Source organism: Brachycentrus maculatus, unplaced genomic scaffold, assembly GCF_059751285.1.
Source record: "Brachycentrus maculatus isolate JH-2025_06_01 unplaced genomic scaffold, ASM5975128v1 h1tg000753l, whole genome shotgun sequence".
Taxonomy (NCBI): Eukaryota; Metazoa; Arthropoda; class Insecta; order Trichoptera; family Brachycentridae; genus Brachycentrus; species Brachycentrus maculatus.
The window spans coordinates 122,887-144,351 of NW_028281483.1; the positions used below are offsets into that span (position 1 = coordinate 122,887).

General features: G+C 30.8%; 1 protein-coding gene and 1 non-coding gene across 2 annotated transcripts in view; both read left to right on the forward strand.

The window, feature by feature from the left end:
* Positions 1 to 21,465, forward strand: part of LOC148300306 (uncharacterized) — a gene marked incomplete at its 3' end in the record, with an annotated part of 112,956 nt that overhangs the window by 60,985 nt on the left and 30,506 nt on the right. The window lies entirely within an intron of this gene.
* Positions 10,898 to 10,970, forward strand: TRNAK-UUU (transfer RNA lysine (anticodon UUU)). The gene has a single exon. It is a non-coding gene; the product is annotated as a tRNA-Lys (tRNA).

A 21,465-nucleotide genomic window follows, 5' to 3' on the forward strand; every position in this document is an offset into this window, starting at 1 on the left:
CCCTGGACTGGTGCCTGGTGAGGGCTGATCACCTTTCCTTCTTGTGTTAACGATCAAGATAACACTGCGTTTATATGATGCATTGCTCTATGCACCTTGGGGGTGCGGATAAGGGTTCGAATGAATTATACCACTTATTGAGTTTTATTTCACATGCCCAGTTTCGAAAACTAAATATTTTTCATAGACGGATGCTCATGAAAACCAATGAGCAAAACATATTCAGGTATTCTTAGAGGTGGGTGGAGATGAGGGTTAAGGGGTGAGACTTGTTTTAATGGGAACAAAGACAATAATGGTGATGAATTTCGGAAAAAGCAAATTATCAATTAATTTTTTATCAGTATGTATAGCAGATGTTGAAAATGAAGACTATTCATCTCTTGGCACCTTTGGACTCTGGTCGACGGATTGAGTAAGATGAATATGCGGTGTGCAGACACCATACACTAACCCTCAACATTTTTATCATGCGACGATGTCGGATGGAAGTTAAGCAGATTCTCTACTGTTTTATTTTGTATGTTTAAATCATTGATAACTTTGTGGTATGGAAATAAAACATTCTCCTTGCCGTCCCTTGTTTACTTTGTGTAATACCACTTTATAAAACACTTATTTGTGACTACCGGTTTCGGAAAATCATTCCATCATCAGGTCATTAAAATTAAAATGAATTTCTCACACTAAAATTATTCAAATTAACATAAAATTATTACGATTCGACATTTGTATAAAAGTAAAAAAAAAAATTTTTTTCATATAAATGTCAAATTGTAATCATTTTATTTTAATTTAAATGACCTGATGATGGAATGATTGATTACACAAAGAGGAAAAAAGTGGTATTACACAAAGTAAACAATGGATGGTAAAGAGACTGTTTTCTTTACTGTTATTCTATAAGTTGACATAAACTTTAAGGTGAAATCAAGTTTCATAAAAAATAAATTAAATATCCACGTCCAAGCCGCTTTGTGAACAGCCAAATACAAAATTGAATACTCTGAGGAGAATCTGCTCATAAATCACTCACTTCTTTCAACAACGTCATAAATAAAAAATCGTCGATTTTCAGTTGTGAATGTTTTCGGAATGCCCAGAAAATGTACTGTATCCCAGTAAAAGCGCCATAATTTTAACTTAATGTTTACCCGCTACAGGGCAGAATGTGTTGTTTTTGCATTTCGAAGAAAAGATATTGTTTAATAATTTTGTTTAAATACACAGAATATTTTTCAAATACAGAAAAAACCTTCAGGTTTTACCTAAAAAGATCTGTTGCACTGTAAAAAGTTCAATCAGTGGCTTGATATATGACGTTCTTGAAAGGAGTAAGTGAAATGTTCAATAGTATCTACTCGTCCGGGCCACTTTTATTTGCGCACCCTGTATTTATAACTGAGACTCACATACCATATAACACGACATGTCATCACGTAGCGTCACATCACAGCAAGGCATCGGGTAACGTGGCGGAATGACCCAGTTTTGGTTTAGAGACGGGCGGGCCAGTCTTCAGATAATTACAGGGCCGAAGGAGACCTAGGAATAATCTAGCCCGTTTGCGTGGGTATTCCGACCCCGGTGGGGCATGCCTCTATCATTTATTCAAAGTGTGTCCCGTGAATCGGAAAATGTTTCCACGCGAAAATCCGAGATTTCACCTCAACCCTTGCAAAAACTTAAAACAAGCTTGGAAACTTTTCAGTTTTTTAACTGAAAGAATTTTCACTAAAATAAAATACTTTTTTCTTTAATCACTCTCCTTATCATTCAACGTTCACCTCGTAATACCACATTAATAAACACTAATTCATGACTAATTCCAAATATTTTTTTCACTGTTACATATATTCAATATTACCCTGGACTGTCCTTATCATTCAACGTTCACCTTGTAATACCACATTAATAAACACTAATTCATGACTAATTCTAAATATTTTTTTCACTGTTACATATATTCAATATTACCCTGGACTGTCCTTATCATTCAACGTTCTCCTTGTAATACCACATTAATAAACACTAATTCATGACTAATTCTAAATATTTTTTTCACTGTAACATGTATTCAATATTACCCTGGACTGCCCTTATCATTCAACGTTCTCCTTGTAATACCAAATTAATAAACACTAATTCATGACTATTCTAAATATTTTTTTCACTGTTACATATATTCAATATTACCCTGGACTGTCCTTATCATTCAACGTTCACCTTGTAATACCACATTAATAAACACTAATTCATGACTAATTCTACATATTTTTTTCACTGTAACATATATTCAATATTACCCTGGACTGGTACCTGAAGCGTAGGGCTGATCACCTTTCCTTCATGTGTAAACGATCAAGATAACACTGCGTTTATATAACGAGAGCCATATACACCATTGGGGTGCGGAAAAGGGTTTTATTCTTATTATATTATTAATTTATGACTACTTGTTTCGGAATAATCATTCCATCATCAGGTCATGAAAATGAAATTGTTACGGTCTGACATGTATACAAAAATGAAATATTTGAATATTTGAAAAAAATGTATATGTGTCAGACCGTAAGTGTTTCGTTTTAATGACCTAATGATGGAATGATTATTCCGAAACTGGTAGTCATAAAATAGTATCACATCTTTATTTCTTCTTTACATCTCACCAATAGATGTCTCTAGTGAAGTTCTAGTGATTCAAGAACAAGGTTTCTAAATTGGTTCATATATATATATATAGAACTTCCAAGAATTTGAGTACCTAGTGTGGTTGTCAATAACGGGTAGAATTAGTGAATGTTACACGTGTGTAAAGTGATCACTCAAACCAGCCTATGACGGTCGTCAGCCCCGTAAATGCCCAGACTTCCATATTCTTCTTCATCTTTTATTAGATGTCAAAAAATAAACTATATAGTTTGTTAAACATTTTTTTTATTTGATCAGTGATTGAATTTCATCGTTACCGACTTCGTCAAACCAGTAAAATGATGTACGACGGAGCCCGGTCACTGTTCAAATATAATAAAAGTGGAATTTTTTTATTATATTTGAACAGTGTTGACGTATTTTATTATTATCATTCAAAAATATCACTATTAAAACCCTTATCTGCATCCCAATAATGCATAAGGCACTGCATCATATAAACGCAGTGTTATCTTGATCGTCAACACGTGAAAGAAAGGTGATTAGCCCTCCGCTTCAGGTACCAGTCCAGGGAAATATTGAATAAATATCATAGTGAAAAATTCACTTATATTTATTTGACCCCCCTGGGAATCTAACCTGGGACCTCTAGAACGGTAACCGAGCGTGCTGACCATTACACTAAGGAAGCGGAGGTTTTTTACTTTCTGAAAACATCACGAATACTTCAAGTCTCAAATACAAATAAAATAAAAAAATTGACGCTAATGTATTTTTGAACGGTTTAAATTATTTCCTACATTATCGGCACGTCTATACTGCTAGTCGCTAATTTGATTATACGACCTTTTGAAGCGTGAAGTAAATTGATTTGTTTCAAACGCTTCAACGATTTCCCTCCATTTCCCCACTCGGCCTTCTCCGCTCACCCCACGCCACCTAGCAGGCATTATTATTATATTATTATGAAGTCGTATGTGAAGTTCGATCCCCGAGTGAAGTGGAGAGAGTCGCTTCAAAACTGGGTCAGCTGTATTGTGAATTCAGTGTCTGGAAACATTTGGTTACAATTATTTGGTAGATCAGAGTGAACAACTTGCCCCGCCTTGTTGTAACAACTAGCCCCTACTTACCCAACAAAAAATATTGACGACATTTTACAATATATCCTAAATTAAACACGGTTATTGGATTGCATTCTATTTTTATTTATATATATATATATATGATAAAAACGACGATATAAGAAATGAATGTAAGGCTGAACGAGGAATAATTGAAAAGATTAGGAAGAGTTCTTTGCGGTGGTATGGACATGTTGAGCGAATGGATAACGAGAGAATGACTAAGAAAATATATGTGGCGAATGTGAGAGGGAAAACAGAACGTGGACGACCGAAAAAGACTTGGCACGATCAGATCAATCAGAACCTAAAATCTGGCGGTGTCAAAAGTCTGCGTAATCGGAGGGCATGTATGACTAGATGTATGGATGTGAAGGAGGCGAGGAGTGTATGTCAGGACAGAAGAGTGTGGCGTTCCATCCTCTCTGCCCACCCCTGCGGGGAAACGGCGTGATGGTAGTAGTAGTAGTAGTAGTAGTATATATATGAGAATATTCAATTTCAATTTCAATTCAATAATTAATATATATACATTACAAACTAACATTTAAGGCGTATACATTAAAAATACAAATTAAAAAGTAAGCAAGAAGACTCTTGTTAAATGTGTATATGTGACGCGTTTCGTATTAATAAGACATTATCAAAACACACAAAACATTGAGTGTTTGATAATGTCTTAATAAGACGAAACGCGTCACATATTATTATATATATCACTCACTCCTTTCAACAACGTCATATATCAAAAATCGTCCATTTTCGGTTATGCATGTTTCCGGAATGCCCAGAAAATGTACTATATCTCAGCAAAAGCGGCATATTTTTAACATAAAATTTACCCGCTACAGGGCAGAAAGTGTTGTTTTTGCATTTTGAAGAAAAGGTATTGTTTAATTATTTTTTTAAATATACTTTATACTTTATAAATGGAAAAAAATCAGGTTTTACCTAAAAAGATCTGTTACACAGTAAAAAGTTGAATAAATGTCTTGATATTTATTTTTAATACATTTTATTATATTGTTCAACTTTAACCCCTTACCGCATACTGGCTCATATATGATCCAAAATAATCTTTCGCCATAAAAAACAACAAAATAATAAAATATTTCTTGTTTCCGGCAATAATACTTAAGTTTTATCTATGATCCGCATTACTAGTTGTCAAACTTCTTGCTAGATGTATCTAATTGTACTAGATGTGCGTTCGACTGTTTTCAACTGCCGGTTTATGATTTTCTGCACAAACGTGATATTCAAAAGTGTCTTTTTTTTAAGTTTTTTGTTTGTAAAGCCCCATAAAAATTATATTACACTGGTGTAATATTATTTTCATCGGCTAAGTAATAAAATTATCACTTTCATATAAAATTATGGATAATATTGTGTAAAATGTTTTTGGTCCATATATGGTCCATCATGCAGCTAGTCAAAAAAAAATGCACATATGGTCAAATAAGTTATATAATGCCAATAACCAAGTTAAGTGTATTTTTATCGATTTTAATTATTTTTTAAATATGGACGCTCGTAATTTCTACAACACTACAAAATATGCAAGAGAAATACCAAAGAACGGTTTTGACAGCGAGGATGATGTGTCAGATAATGAGGATTACCCCCAAATGAGTACTCCCAAAAATGTAATTATTCTAGAAAAAGATGAGAGCAGTTCTGATGAAGAAAACAAAGTCCAAGAAGCTCCTTCAACTTCTTCTACCAAGAAGTTTGTGTGGGGAAGTCGAAATATGTGTAAATCACCAGATGATATTGCATTTTTGGAAGATCTAGAGTTTCCAAATGACTTTGACGATATAGATTCTCCTTTTCAATTTTTAATTTTTTTTTTTGAAGACGACATCTTGGAATGATAGTTTTGGAATCACGGTTGTACTCGACAAACCAAAGATAAGACATTTCAATCTTATTGTCGAAAAATGATATAGAACAATTCATTGGAATATGATGATGTCTATAGTACAGTTACCCTCTATACGTCATTATTAGAATCCTGATCTAGGTAACCCATTAATTTCCGAAACCATGACGTGCAATAGGTGGGAGGAAATCAACAAAATGTCTGCATTTTGCCGACAACTCTGTAATGGCAACTCCAGATTCTCCAGATTTTGACCCTTTTTACTTTCGTAAAGAGGGTCAAAATCTCCTAATCGGCCAAATTTTTTAGGCTGATTCTTTCTTTGTCATGTGCAAAAAATGCAAAACAAACTTATGTCTGAATAAAGACAGGAATTGCTTTACAAATTTCCACGAAGAATATTGGTTTTCGATTCCAAGCCATGTCATGTACTCGAGTATTTTTTTTACTACAACTGCATGGCGTGCCAGATTTGGACCAAAATAATTTTTTGTATTTTATATAGGTAAAAATAATTTTTTTGAAAAATAAAAAAATACGTGTCTTTTTTTTTCATAATTTACACATCATATATTTTTTTTACAAGTTTTAAAAAAATCATGCAGTAAGGGGTTAAAAACGATCCTGAAAAATCAAGTTTTTTTATATATGACGTTGTTGAAAGGAGTGAGCGATATGGGAAATAGTATTGAATTAATGTTTTTAATTTTAAATCAAACACTGATTTTTTTAATCTGCTTAGTTTATTGAGTCTACTAACTCATTTGACTCGAAAAATATTTGATTGATTTAAAATTTTATACATAAATTAAAATGGAGTTCTAAAAATTAAACATTCAGGTTTTACCTAAAAATATCTGTTGCACAGTAAAAAGTCCAAAAAGTGGCTTGATATTTTTAATTAATGTTTTATTTAGTAAATACCACTATTTCTTTAAATCTACTGTGACACGTGTTTCGATGCATCATTTTCAAACACCGTATGTGAAATGAAATCATGAAAATAAAAAATCGGATAGTGAAAATGATGCGGAATGCATCGAAACACGTGTCACAGTGGATTTTAAGAAATAGTGGTATTTACTATGTAAAACATTAATTAAAAATTAATACATTTTACCACAAAGTGACTGCCGAATCAATTAATGAAAAGGCTTGATATTTATTCGTAATACATTTTAAAATATTTTTAAACTTTAAAAATGATCTCCTGAAAAATCAAGATTTTTTATATATGGCGTTGTTGAAAAGAGTGAGCGATGGCGCAATTTTCGTAAAATACTACCTCAAGGGTGCTTATTTACTCCTATAAATACACGAAATTCTATAAATATACGTTTCAAGTCTTATTTTCGTACATTTGTATTTCTCTTTTAATCGTATTTGTTACTCGCGCAAATAGAACATCAATCATAAATATATAATAACACTTTTTTCTTATTTTTCTACGTAATAATATATTATAATTAGGTAGCATCCGAATGGGTGGGGATAATCCATCAAAATGTCACAATGGAGCGCTTACTTGTGAAGGTAGACAAAAGTATTGTATTTACATAAAATTGGTATTAGTATGCTTGATCACATTAATACATAGTTGTAAAGGCGATGTAAAACCTTTTTAACCAGCTAGTTTTAGAACTATAACAAAATATGGGTTAAAACCTTTATATCCAGCTAGTTTAAAACAATAACAAAATTTAGTTAAGAAATGGTGGATGTTACATGTATGTAAAGTGATCACTTAACCGAGCCTAGAACGGTCGTATGCCCTGTTTGTCGATGAATAACAATGTATATATAATATGTCGTATGCCTAGACTTTCCTATTCTTCTTCATCAAAATGTTAAAATAACTGCTAAATGGAGATAATCCAGATTTGAGAACAAGTATTTAGACGCACTCGAAATGTATTTACGGATCAATAGTCAATAAAATGACAAATTTTTAGATTTTTCATCTAGGGGAAGACAGATAATCCAGATTTGAGAAAAAGTATATTCTAACTAACTAACTAACGATCACGCCGCTTTGCCGCAGGGGTAGGCAGAGAGAATAGAGCGCCACACCACTCTGTCCTTGCAAACATTCTTCGCCTCTTCCACGTTCATGCATCTCCTCATACATACCCGCCGATTGTTACGACTCCTAACCTGACCACTTTCAAGTATTTGGCATACCTGATCGTGCCATGTTTTTCTCGGTCTTCCTCTGCTCTTTTTTCCACTTACATTCACCTCATAAATTTGTTTTACCGTTCTTTCCTCACTCATTCGTTCTACATGTCCAAACCATCTCAACACACCTTTCTTAATTTTATCGATAATGCTTATCTCAGCTTTGCATTCCTTCCTTATTTCACTATTCGTACATCTATCATACATCGTTTTGTCGCACATTCTTCTGAGAGATCGCATTTCGACTGCATTTAGTCTACTTTCATCCTTCTTTTGCCAACTCCATGTTTCACTTCCATACATTAGAGTTAAAAAGTATATTCGGACGCACTTAAAACGTGGTAAATTTGTATGTATAATTTATTGGCTTGTTCTCGTTGTAAAAGCCCGGCTAAGTTTGGTAGCGTAAAACAATCTGCCAGTCGACTTGGTATTGTGCAAACATCATTAACTAACACGACATCAAATTCAAATATAGACGGGACGTCAACACAAAATGGCGGCCTGTCTCATATTGGCGGGAACCGCTTAGCGCTGTCAAAAATCCCGTCCGACAGAATTTAATAAAACGGAAAACCGCTCAATCCGAATTTATAATAAAATTTCATAAGAGAAAAATCTTTGCTTTGGCAATAAATGTCTATCAGACTAAAAAATCATATTTTAAAAGAAAAATGTTATTTTGATTTTGAGTTTTACTTGGTAAATACTACTACTTCTTCATATCTATAGTGACACGTGTTTCGATGCATTCCGTATCATTATGAACGTAACACTATATGAACGGATAATGGATAAAAATGACTACCGAATTAATTAATAAAAATTAAATATATTAGTCGAAATGCGATCTCTCAGAAGAATATGCGACAAAACGATGTATGATAGATGCGCGAATAGTGAAATAAGGAAGGAATGCAAAGCTGAGATAAGCATTATCGATAAAATTAAGAAAGGTGTGTTGAGATGGTTTGGACATGTACAACGAATGAGTGAGGAAAGAACGGTAAAACAAATTTATGAGGCAAGTGTAAGTGGAAAAAAGAGCAGAGGAAGACCGAGAAAAACATGGCACGATCAGGTATGCCAAATACTTGAAAGTGGTCAGGTTAAGAGTCGTAACAATCGGCGGGTATGTATGAGGAGATGCATGAACGTGGAAGAGGCGAAGAATGTTTGCAAAGACAGAGTAGTGTGGCGTTCTATTCTCTCTGCCTACCCCTGCGGGGAAGCGGCGTGATAGTTAGTTAGTTAGTTAGTGAAATATATTTATTTCATCCATATAAAAATTTCATCTAAATAAATATTAACATATCGCTCACTCCTTTCAACAACATCAGATATCAAAAATCGAAAATTTTCAGCTGTCCGTGTTTTCAGAATGTCCAGAAAATGTACCATATCTCAGCAGAAGCGGCATATTTTTAACTTAATATTTGCCCGCTACAGGGCAGAAAGTGTTGTTTTGCATTTCGAAGAAATGGTATTGTTCAATTTATTTTTTAAAATATATTAAATAATATTCAAATGGAGAAAAAACATTCAGCTTTCACCTAAAAATATCTTTTGCACAGTAAAAAGTTAAATAAGTGGCTTGATATTTATTTTGAATACATTTTATTATATTTAACTTTAAAAACGATCTCCTGAAAAATCAAGTCAAATGCAAATTTTGTATCGTTGAGATGCATTGTCTCTCTGTCACTAGCACTAAATCTCTCTTATTTAGTAAAACATTTTCAAAAAGCTTATATATTGTTATTCATCGAATGTGCAAACGCAAGTAATAGGTGTAAATTATACAAAAACAGCAAAAAATCGCTCCGTGATCTGTCAAGCTGTGTAAACCATTATTGTGTAAGCAAGGTGATTTACGAGTGTCTGTTTGTTGCCGTTTGACTACGCAGAAATGTTGATATTTAGAGCAGTGGCTCTCAAAGTATGTTTCACAATGCCTTGGACCTCCGCAAGGCTCTGCGAGGACTATTGAAAGTTCTCCCAACCGCATCCCAGATCTGATACAAAAGCATCTAGGCCTCTCTTATTATAATATTAAATAAATTTACTTCCCGATTTTACTGTGAATTTTTATTTGATAGTTTTAAATGTCTCTGTTACTAACAAACTAAATAAATACCCTCCGCCTCTATATTGTAATGGTCAGCCGCTCGGCATCCGTTCCGGAGGTCCCGGGTTTGATTCCCAGGGGGTTTAATAAATATAAGTGATTTTTTCACTCTAAAATTTATTTAATACTACCCTGGACTGGTATCTGAAGCGGAGTGCTGATGACCTTTCCTTCATGTGTCAACGATCAAGATAATAATAATAATAATAATAATAAATTTGGATAACTTATATAGTGCCATTTTCGTAAAAAATACATGATTTAGTGCCCTATGCACCATTGGGGTGCAGATAAAGGTTTGAAGAAGAATAAATAAATACATACAATAGAATAAAATAATAACTACTCAATTTTTTCCACATTAATTTTATTCGACCCGCAACCGGGTTTCGTCGTAACCGACATCATCAGACTGATCTTCACCCAGCCAAATTTGCAAGAAGGGAGTCTGGATTTGCAAAAAGGAATTTCTAGTAACCTTTTCATTCTTTGGCAGGATCTATTAATATTTCTTTTATGAAATAAATGTTGGCGCATTGAAACATATTTTAGACACTGTTGGCAATTGATTTCTCGTAGCTCCAAACGTTGAGCTTCCTGAAATAATTGATTGGATGGAAAAGCATGATTTTAATAATAAGTTTTTGTACTCATATCCTCATTTCCTAATAACCATCTTCGATATCGGGTGATTAGGTTGTTCTGTCACTCAATCGATGGAACCAACCTGCCAATGAAAATGCCGACCAGGAGGGCGGTATCCCTGTTCAATCGCATTTCCGTGCATATCGACCCCTTCCACATCGATAAGGGTGATTTTAAGAGGAAAATAATCCTACTAGTGTATGGTTCCAACGCCAAACAACTTTGAGAATGGCCGATTTAGTGTAGTATTTATTCGACTATTTAATTTTTGTGCCAATTCTTCCATCTGCCCGGATAGCTCAGTTGGTAGAGCATTGGACTTTTAATCCAAGGGTCCAGGGTTCAAGTCCCTGTTCGGGCGTCCATACTTTTTTGTTAATTAAAATTAAAAAAACATTATTTTTAAACATATTTTTTTATAAATGTCCTCGAATGTTCCATCTCTTTAAAAAAACACGCACAACTGAAAATTGTCAATTTTTGATAAATGACGTTCTTGAAAGGAGTGAGCTACATATAAAACAAAACACTAAAAGAATATACATAAAATAAAGCCAATTATATTGTAGTTAACCACGGAAACACACAAAGATTTGTATAAAAGATCTAGTGTAGATCAAGCAATTGAACAGATATCTAAGAGAGTGTGAATGTGCATGTTTGAAGTGTGTAAGAGGGTGTGTGTGTGAGACATACATACAATACAGAGAAAGTTGTTTCGTTGTTACATTGATAACGGAATTTATTAAATATTTTATACAAATACCAAAAACGTTGTTAAATTCCCTCGTCCGCCGCCATTTGCGAGGTGCTATTATGTCATATCCGGAAAATATTTACGCATGAATATAAAACTTCCTGCCTTCTTCCTGGGGGACGAGCTAGACCGTCTCTCTCTTCCGGTCACGAAATAAAATTCCGACAAACACATTATCTTTTTATACGCCCAACATTCAAAGTACAAGTTTGGCAGTAAAAAGTTTAATTTAAGTAGACCTTTAGAAGTTACTTGAACAAAAACGTAAAAAAATAAATAAAACACATTTCAATTTTAACGACTCCGTTTACTTTTTTGAATCTTTGGGAACAAATCGTTGAACTTCAATGTATTGAAAAAAAAATAACAAAAAGTTTATTACTAAAATATATTACATTAATACTTTTCCTTAAGAGTTTCTGTAAAATGGTATATTAAACTCGTATGTAGGTACATATAAAAACGTTCACTTTGCGTTATACCATTTAAAAGTGATATTACACAAAGTGAACGATGAATGATAAGGATAGTATTATATTACCATATCACAATGTTTAACCTATACATGGATAATTGCATGAAAGAACTGAAAGATTTAAATGTTGGAGCTAGAATGAATAATTTGACTGTCTGTTGCCTTTTGTATGCTGATGATGCTGTTCTTCTTGCCGATAGCAGAGAAGACCTGCAGGCGTTGGTGACAAAAGTGTATAATGTGTGCAAGGAAAGTGATCTATTGATGAATGTTAGCAAATCCAAGATTATGGTTTTTGAAAGAGAAGAATGCAGATCAGAATGTGAAATATTGGTAAACGGAGAGATTTTGGAACAGGTAGATGATTTCGTGTATTTGGGTAGTATGTTTTCTAGGGATGGAAATATTGATAAAGGCATAGAAAGGAGAGTGAATGCTGGGAACAAAGTGAATGGTGCACTGAAATCAGTTATAGCAAATAAAAACCTATCAGCGGAAGCTAAACTGGCAGTGCACAACGGAGTCCTGGTTCCAACTCTAATGTATGGAAGTGAAACATGGAGTTGGCAAAAGAAGGATGAAAGTAGACTGAATGCAGTCGAAATGCGATCTCTCAGAAGAATGTGTAACAAAACGATGTATGATAGATGTGCGAATAGTGAAATAAGGAAGGAATGCAAAGCTGAGATAAGCATAATCGATAAAATTAAGAAAGGTGTGTTGAGATGGTTTGGACATGTAGAACGAATGAGTGAGGAAAGAACGGTAAAACAAATTTATGAGGCGAATGTTAGCGGGAAAAGAAGCAGAGGAAGACCGAGAAAAACATGGCACGATCAGGTATGCCAAATACTTGAAAGTGGTCAGGTTAGGAGTCGTAACAATCGGCGGGTATGTATGAGGAGATGCATGAACGTGGAAGAGGTGAAGAATGTTTGCAAGGACAGAGTGGTGTGGCGCTCTATTCTCTCTGCCTACCCCTGCGGGGAAGCGGCGTGATGGTTAGTTAGTTAGTTAGTTACAATGTTACTATTATGATTAGAATCCTAACTGTCCATGAAACCTCCTCCCTTTGTTTTCCCCTCTACCTCCTTCCCTCCCATAGCACTATTCATATACTTATAACCACACAAAATGTAAATAATATGCGATTTTGGTCGACACTAGTACCAACATGCACTAAAGATTGCCTATGGATAGAGACAAGAAAAATATAAATAAATAAATAATAAAACAAGAGCAATCTGCACTAAGAGTGCAGATTGCTCTTGTTTTGAGAGGGAGTTTGCTTACAGGGTTTGTACATATAAATAAGAAGTAAAAATAAACTTACAGGGTTTGTACATATAAATAAGAAGTAAAAATAAGAAACAATAAATCGTAATCAAACGGGAGTTTGCCTTATATGTTTTTGTTAATCATTTTTGAAAGATTTTAAATTGATTATATTTTTTATTCTTGCAGGTAGTTTATTAAAATATTTTATTCCTATAAAAGAATAGCGGTTTTGAGTTGCACTAGTATTATATTTTGGGGTCTTTGAGTTATTTTGTGATCTTGTATTTCTAAAATAATGTGTCAATAATGTTTCCCTTTCTTTAAATATTTGTAAAATTGATGCTCTTTTAAAAATCGATTCTACAGTAGGTGCGCTAAATTCTTGGAAAATCAAGTTTGATGGATAGATCCTAGGCTTTTTTATGATAATTATTACAACACATTTTTGTATTATTAATAGAGGATTTATAGTAGTTTAATAAAAAAAATAAAAAAAGAATCTCTTTAATGTTTTTCAGTGATTTTCAGCCGAAATCTTTTGTTAATACTGCCTGAAAATGTCTTCTGAAAGTCGTGCGGATGAAAATAAAAATTGGCCAAACGCTACGGCAATGGCGGCGATAAGAAAATTTAAATACAGATAATTTTGTAGTAAACTCAAAGACTTGATGAGATTTTAATTCAGTTAGCTGGAGTTTAAACCACGTCCCAAGGGGCTGATCTAAGTTAGGCCTCTATTAAGGGTGTAGAGAAGCATTTTCAAATCATTGTTTTAAAGATAGGCAAATTTTGTCATTCAAAGAACTAAAAATGAAGAAAATAATAAATTATAAAATAATAAAACCCTGATCCGCAACCCAATGGTGCATAGAGCACTGTGTCACATAAACCCAGTGTTATCTTGATCGTTTTTACACATGAAGGAAAGGTGATCAGCCCTCCGTTTCAGGTACCAGTCCATGGAAATATTGAATAAATATTACAGTGAAAAAAACACTGATATTTATTTGACCCCCCTTGGAAATCGAACCTGGGACCTCCAGAACGGTAGCCGAGCTTGCTGACCATTACATTACGGAGGCGGACAAATTTATTTATTTATTTACTTTTTTTGATAATAATAGCTTCAAAAATATGCTTAAATTAAAATGTAACTTTGTTTAATGTAAAATCATTATAAATATTTTATTATAACTTAATTATAATGTCAACCTGTTTCGAAGCAAACCGCTTCTTTATCAAGACTGATTAATACTAAGACACTATCTATTTTCAACATTTATTCGTTTGGAAATGACATAACTAGGCGAAACAATTGTCACAATATTAATTTTTATTTGTTTTTAATAATATTCGACCCTCAAAATTTTGAGTGGGTCCAAATACTTGTTCACAAAATCAGGATTATTTCAAATTACAGGTGTTATTTCATATTATGTTTTGACATGTCATCAAAAATGAAGAAGAATATGGAAGTCTGGGCAGTCACGGGGCTGACGACCGTCATAGGCTGGTTTAAGTGATCACTTAACACACGTGTAACATTCACAAATTCGACCCATTATTAACATTATCTCTCCAGTGAAGTTTTAGTGATTCAAGAATAATGTTTCAAAATTGGTTCATATATATATGGAACTTCCAAGAATTTGAGTAGTGTGGTTGTCTATAATGGGTAGAATTGGTGAATGTTACACATATGTAAAGTGATCACATAAACCAGCCTATGACGTCAGCCTTGTAAATGCCCAGACTTCCATATTCTTCTTTTTTGATGAGATGTCAAAAAATAATTTTCATTTTAGTAGACTCAAAAAAAAAAATTTAAAATTTATACATTAAAATGGAATTCTACAAATTAAACACCAAATCAATAAATAAATACGTAATCCCTGATATTTTCCACTACCTTATAGTTCGCCATACCTTTCAGCTTATCCCTAGCTTGTTATTCCTGAAATATTCTGAAACCTAAGTCGAGGTCAGTCTGAAATAGAGGTCGATCCATTGTAGGCCACAAACGCTAAGCAGAGACCTTCTTCGAGCGTAGTTATTATCCATATTTCCCAACCCTGCTCAATACTGAGGAGATATGATTGACATCTCCATTGAATCGAGCATCATTATTGCTCATCGTATTTCTTATTGGGAGAAAACAGCATTGGTTTCTTACACTATGAAATATGTATAATAACTCTTTCCTTATGATATCCTGTTACATTATTCGAAATTTATTTTTATTTTCAACTAGTGGTACCTACCCACAAATTTCTGTGGCTCAGATTGGTTAAATGTAAAAGATACAATATAGGAAGAACACATTTCTCATTTGAATAATTTCACAACTTTCAATGCTTTTTCCTCATCTTTTTCTTCTTTCTTCTTTCTCAACCGTCTCTCTACTGCTGGATGTAGGCTTATAATTTAAGTTTTTGTGTGTATTCATTATATATGTTATGTGATTTTAGCACTCAGTTACAAAAAATGGTCAAGTCGTGAATAATTCAGAAAATTTAGAAATACATGGAAATTAATAATATGCTTTTATACTTCCTTTTTTCCTTAAACTACCCCCTCCCCCTATTTATCACTCTTACAAACTCAGGATGGTGCATAGGGCACAACGTCATATAAACGCAGTGTTATCTTGATCGTTCACACATGAAGGAAAGGTGATCAGCCCTCCGCTTCAGTTACCAGTCCAGGGTAATGTTTAATAAATATTACAGTGAAAAAATCACTTATATTTATTTTACACCCCTTGGGAATCGAACCCGGGACCTCCAGAATGGTAGCGTGCTGACCATTACACTACGGAGGCGGACTATATATATATATTTATATATATATGTATTTTTTATTTTTTTATTTTTTTATTACATATGTATATAAGCGACGTATGTTATATATAAATATATATATATATATATATATATATATATAACGTGGTAATATTTTCCTTTTGAAAATTAAGTGTAAATAATATGTAAAGTGGGTGTATAATAATAAAATAAACAATGTGTTGCTTTGTAATTAAAGTTTATTCTTAATTTATCTTTATAATAATTTTTATATCTATCTATCTATCTATCTATGCTGCGGCATCTGGTGGTAGAACTGTTTTATGTAGGTACTTTTTGTAAGTACTTAATAAAATGTATAGGTAGGTACCTAGTTATTTTATTACATCTCCCCCCTTGGGGATGAAAATTCATAGTAAAATTTTCACTCGTCCTCCGGATCATCTTCTTGTAGTGAAGGGACTGGTATAAGTTTAGTGATATGATAAAGTTTTTTTTTTTTTTTTTTTTTCTTTCTTTTTTTTTCCTTCTTTTTTTTCTTTTTTTTTCTTGTTTTTTTTCTTTCTTTCTTTTTTTTTTTTCCTTCTTTTTTTCGTTCTTGTTTTTTTTTTCTTTCTTTCTTTTTTTTTTCTTTTTTCCGTTCTTTTTTTTCTTTCTTTTTTTTGTATTTTTTTTTCTTCTTGACCCTTTTAAAGTAGACACAGTTTTTTTTCAATCCATTTGTTTTTTTCTTTTGAATTCCTTCATTTTTATTCTGATCTCTTAAAGTATCTTCTAATTTAACCAAATTTACAACTTTTAATTGTTCATCTGCATTTTCATTCAAATTTAATACTGGATTCCTGCTAAGACAATCTACTTCTAAATTCTTCTTTCCTGGAGTATATTTTATTTTATCTTTCGTAGAATTTTTTTCTACTTCATTTTTATTTTCATTTTTCAAGCACTGTTTCTGTGTTATTTGTATGTCTTCATTTTTATTCTGATCTTTTAAAATATCTTCTAATTTCACCAAATTTACAACTTTTAATTGTTCATCTGCATTTTCATTCGATTTTAATACTGGATTCCTGCTTAGACAATCTACTTCTAATTTCTTCTTTCCTGGAGTATATTTTGTTTTATATTTTGTAGTATTTTTTTCTACTTTATTTTTATTTTCATTCTTCAAGCACTTTTTCTGTGTAATTTGTAAATCTTCATTTTTATTATTAATCTTATCATCCTCCTTTGTTTTAAACCAGCACCTTGCTTCAGAGTGATATCGAGTTCCCTTATTTAAATTTTCACAAATCTTACATGGACTTTTATCTTTAATTTTATCACTAGTTCTTAGATTTCCACGTCTTCTTTGATTATCTTCTAATCGTTTTCTTTGATCATCTTCTAATTTTTCTCTCTCACTCCGAACATATTGTAGTAATTGTTTTAATACATCTAATGTTTCATCATCCATTTCCAATTAACAAAATTGTCGTTTTATAACGTGGTAATATTTTCCTTTTGAAAATTAAGTGTAAATAATATGTAAAGTGGGTGTATAATAATAAAATAAACAATGTGTTGCTTTGTAATTAAAGTTTATTCTTAATTTATCTTTATAATAATTTTTATATCTATCTATCTATCTATCTATCTGATTCTGACAGTTAATAATCTTATCGGAAGTCTTTTGTTTTCTTCTGAGCGACGCATGCGGCATCTGGTGGTAGAACTGTTTTATGTAGGTACTTTTTGTAAGTACTTAATAAAATGTATAGGTAGGTACCTAGTTATTTTATTACATATATATATATATATATATATATATATATATATATATATATATATATATATATATATATATATATATATATATATATATATATATATATATATATATATATATATATATATATATATATATATATATATATATATATATATATATATATATATATATATATATATATATATATATGTATATATATATGTATGTATATAAATATATATATATATAAATATATATATATATATTTATATATATATATATATATATATATATATATATATATATATATATATATATATATATATATATGTATATATATATATATATATATATAGGGTAGACTGGGTACGGTTGAAACAATTTTGCTTATATTGTCCATAGTATTGCTCTTTACAAGTCAAGCGATGATGAAGATGCATTAAATACAAGAGCGTGTTTCTGTCTACTAATGGGAAGTATTATTTCAGTACCCAGTGTGTTATTTTTAGTGGCAGATCAAATTTAAAAAATATATCCGATTTGTTTCAACCGTCCCCATACCAAGAGCAGTTGAAACAGTGATTGGGGTCAGTTGAAACACACGCAAATATATCAATATTTAATATTGTAAGACGTTTTATTCATTATTTATTTTTGTGTTATAAATAATTATGGCACCGCATGACAATATTAATCAGTCTACAGATATGTAATGAACAAAAACAACTAAAAACAATGGCATTTAAAAAAAAAACAAATCGAACGAAAATAATCTGTGAATAAACTAAAAGGAAACACTTCTGTCATTTTGATTAGTCATAAATCAAGCGGAAATCTAGCTTTGGGATCATTCTGAGTCGCAATTGTGGCAAACATATCTAAGACCACCTTTTGTGCAGTCTTTTTGAGCCCACAGTTTACAAGTGGTGCACTGTATCCACTTTTCACCAGATCTGCTCTCTGAATACAGTGACAGACAAACAAGACAATAGCACTCGTCCTCTTTTGATGATGATTCCTGTTGCGTATTATGATTATTTTTTCCTTTAACGATCCTTCTACTTTTTCCTCCATCCAATTTTTTCTTCACTTACTTAGTTTTCATCCGTTTCAACCTTATTTCATGCTCCTTTCTTATCTCTTCTTTCTCTGTTTTTTTTAGTAGCAAGTATTTTGCAAGCTCCTGCTCCTGCTATTTATTAAAAACTTTGTTGTGGAGTTCATATCCCATTTTCTTCTTCACCAGATGCATCTCGCTTTCGTATATATCTAATGAGCGAACAGTGGTTTAATCCATGCTTTTCCGACGCTCTTCGCAGTGAATTTCCTGCTTTAACCTCCTCATCAGCGTATGTATACCTCGACAAGTCGACCTCTCCTCTCGAAGTCTTTCTTGCGCGTACTTTCGGCATCTAGAAAACAGGAAAACTGAAAAAATATGTTGTTTCAACCGTACTCACAAAAAATGTTTCAACCGTCCCCAACCCCTCCTTTAGGTGGAAAACAGAAAATAGTAATGTTAACAATAATGGCACATTAAAACTAATCACTATATCGTGTTCTACAAGCTTCATTTCAAACACGAAATCATACTCAATAATATCGTTTCAATAGAAACCGTAATAAAAGGAAAATTCTCAGTACAAAAATACTTACTTTTGGTTATCAAAATACAATAGGACCTCCTACAAGCAACTGCACAGTGCGGCGAGCGATGCAACACTGATATTTGTGTTTGAACTTGTTGTCCACTTTGTTCGTCCCTTGGACCCTTCACCCTACCGCATACGGTTTGCAAGATATTTGCTCTGTTTCAACCGTCCTTTGTTTCAACCGTACCCAGTCTACCCTATATATATATATATATATATATATATATATATATATATATATATATATATATATATATATATATATATATATATATATATATATATATATATATATATATATATATATATTTATATATATATATATATATATATATATATATATATATATATATGTATATATATATATATATATATATATATATATATATATATATATATATAAATATATATATATATATATATATATATATATATATATATATATATATATATATATATATATATATATATATATATATATATAAATATATATATATATATATATATATATATATATATATACATATATATATATATATATATATATATATATATACATATATATATATATACATACATATATATATATATATATATATATATATATATATATATATATATATATATATATATATATATATATATATATATATATATATATATATATATATATATATATATATATATATATATATATATATATATATATATATATATATATATATATATATATATATATATATATATAATATATATATATATATATATATATATATATATATATATATATATATATATATATATATATATATATATATATATATATATGTATATATATACACATATGTATGTACACGTCTAAAAATTATTTTTATTCTTATATCGTGTTTATGTGATATTTTTATTTACTCATTTTATATTTCGAAACTGTTTTGACCTTTAGCGATGGTAGATTTACAACAATAAATACTATAATAAGGCTTCGTGTGATTTGATTCGAAGCTAATTGAACCCTTTGAGGATTCTCTGACTTGTTTGCGCACTGTAAGAAGCCGTTATTATTCCGTTTTCTTTGTTCCATTCTCATGAACAACAAACAACTTTTCAACTAGGTAGGTACGATTTTGATTGAAATTACTTCCATCTTTGTTAACGACGTTTTAAAGAGGTATCGGCGGCAAAAAGCTGAAAGGTCGTTGTGGAAAAATGGTCATTTCCATCAACGTTATTATCTGAACTTACTTTAAGCTACAACATTTTGAGTGTGTCCAAATACTTGTTCACAAATCTGGATTATCTCCAATTAAAGGAGTTAGTTGTCATATTATTTTTTGATATCTCATCAAAGATGAAGAAGAATATGAAAGAATTTTCATCTCACCAATATATGTGTCTAGTGAAGTTCTATTGATTTAAGAACAAGGTTCCTAAAGTGGTTCATATTTGAAGAACTTCCAAGAATGTGAGTAGTGCGGTTGTCAATATTGGGAAGAATTGGTGAATGTTACACTTGTGTAAAGAGATCACTTAAACCAGCCTATGACGGTCATCAGTCCCAATAACCAATAATCAATAATATTGCATTTATATATATATATATATATATATATATATATATATATATATATATATATATATATATATATATATATATATATATATATATATATATATATATATATATATATATATATATATATATATATATATATATATATATATATATATATATATATATATATATATATATATATTTATATATATATTTATATATATATATATATATATATATATATATATATATATATATATATATATATATATATATATATATATATATATATATATATATATATATATATATATGTATATATATATATATTATATATATATATATATATATATATATATATATATATATATATATATATATATATATATATATATATATATATATATATATATATATATATATATATATATATATATATTTTTTTTTATATATATATATATATATATATATATATATATATATATATATATATATATATATATATATATATATGCAATATTCCTTGATCCCTTTCACATGAAAGTTCTAAATGTAATAGATTTCGGCAATAAATAATAATATTTTTTTATT